Below are 2,236 nucleotides of genomic sequence, written 5' to 3' on the forward strand. Positions count from 1 at the left end.
AATTAAACATTTGAATTAGTGGTAGATTGAGTAAAGCAGATTGCCCTTGTAACATGGGTGAGCCTCATCCAATCATTGAAGACATGAATAAAACAAAAAGGCTGAGTAAGAGCAACTCCTCCTGCCTAACTGCCTAAGCTGAGGCAGTCTTTCCTGGCCTTCTGACTCAGACTGAAACATTGACTCTTCTTGGACCTTGAGCTGGCTGGCTTTCAGTCTAGAACTACACATCTGTTCTCCAGCATGCTAATTGCAGATCTTGGGACTTCTCAGCCTCCATAATAACCTGAGCTGATTCCTTATAATAAATAAATACATACACACACACACACACACACACACACACATCCTATTGGTTCTGTTTCTCTGGAGAACTCTGAGTAATATATTTAAAATAAACTTTAAAACACATTTAAAACAACTTTTTTGGGGTACATTTTGCATATCACATAATTCACTTTTTTAGAGTGTACAATTTGATGACTTTTTTTTTTTCTTTTTCTTTTTTTTTTTTTTTTTGAGACGGAGTTTCGCTCTTGTTACCCAGGCTGGAGTGCAATGGCGCGATCTCGGCTCACCGCAACCTCCGCCTCCTGGGTTCAGGCAATTCTCCTGCCTCAGCCTCCCGAGTAGCTGGGATTACAGGCACGCACCACCATGCCCAGCTAATTTTTTGTATTAGCAGAGACGGGGTTTCACCATGTTGACCAGGATGGTCTTGATCTCTTGACCTTGTGATCCACCCGCCTCGGCCTCCCAAAGTGCTGGGATTACAGGCTTGAGCCACCGCGCCCAGCTTGATGACTTTTTTTTTTTTGAGACAAGGCCGTACTGTCACCCAGGCTGGAGTGCAGTGGCATGATCACAGCTCACTGCAACCTTCACCTCCTGGGTTCGGGCTATTGTCCTACTTCAGCCACCCAAGTAGCTGGGACTACAGATGTGTGCCACCACACCTGGGCTAATTTTTGTATTTTTAGTAGAGACGAGATTTCACCATGTTGGTCTGGCTGGTTTCGAACACCCGACCTCAGGTGATCCACCCACCTCACCCTCCCAAAGTGCTGGGATTACAGGCGTGAGCCACCACACCCAGTAAATTTATGTTTAACATTTTAAAAAATTGCCAGGCTGGGTGCTGTGGCTCACGCCTGTAATCCCAGCACTTTGGGAGATCGAGGTTGGTGGATCACCTGAGGTAAGGAGTTTGAGACCAGCCTGGCCAACATGGTGAAATCCCATCTCTACTAAAAATACAAAATTAGCCGGGTGTGATGGTGCATGCCTGTAATCCCAGCTACTCGAGAGACTGAGGCAGGAGAATTTCTTGAACCCGGGAAGCTGAGGTTGCGGTGAGCCAAGATCGCGCCATTGCACTCTAGCCTGGGCAACAAGAGCGAAATTAAGTCTCAATAAATAAATGAATAAATAAATAAAAATTTTAAAAAGTTGCCAAACTGTTTTCCAACCTGGCTACACCATTTTACATTTCTACCACCAATATATGAGGGTTCCCGTTTCTCCACATTCGCTGCAACATTTATCTTTTTTATTATGGTCTTTCTATTAAAAACAAGCCAACAAACAAAAAGGTTTTTGTTATTGTTGTTGCTTCTCTTTTTCGCAGTTTTTACAGTTTTCTTTAAACACAAAACATGCACAGAAGTTGTCTACTCATTTTCTTCGCTGCGAAGCCTGGCATTGGGGTTGGTGACTCTGATCGTCAGCTGGGCAGCTCTTTCCGTGATGGCCTTGCGGTTCTTGGCGGAAACACTGTGAGCGATCTCAGCACAGTAAGATTTATCGCACATAAGCAGCACTTCCAGCTCCTTGGCATTGTGGACCAGGAACTTAACGGAAGCCACCGGGTAGCATGTGCTTTTTGTTGTTGTTGTTGTTGTTGTTGCTCCCATAATGTTGGGCATCAAGATCTGGCCCTTGAACCTTCTCCAAAACCTGTTGTCAATACCTCTGGGTTTCCGCCAGTTACGCTTAGTTTTGACATATCGGTCAGACGCCGTATGAACATCTTGATTCTCTTTTTGACGATCTTGGGCTTCACAAGGAGTCTGAGGAAGGTTTTTCAAAGAGCCCTGGGGAGACAGATTTTTGAGAGGTAACAGGACCCTCCCTCAAAACCGACCGCGGTCCTCCTTGGGTAGGGGGCGCTCCAAGACAGGAACTCTTCTAGCCCGTCGCCTCTCCATATTAGCGAGATCCTCGTTGCTAGGAGACT

At 45.6% G+C, this 2,236-nt stretch overlaps 1 pseudogene; it reads right to left on the minus strand.

Moving 5' to 3' along the window:
• Positions 1-1,670: 1,670 nt before the first annotated feature.
• LOC105709382 (large ribosomal subunit protein eL32-like) lies at positions 1,671-2,207 on the minus strand (annotated as a pseudogene).
• Between the last annotated feature and the right edge of the window lie 29 nt (positions 2,208-2,236).

The sequence above is a fragment of the Aotus nancymaae genome, unplaced genomic scaffold, assembly GCF_030222135.1.
Source record: "Aotus nancymaae isolate 86718 unplaced genomic scaffold, 86718_ANA_hifiasm-v0.15.2.pri h1tg000016l, whole genome shotgun sequence".
NCBI lineage: Eukaryota > Metazoa > Chordata > Mammalia > Primates > Aotidae > Aotus > Aotus nancymaae.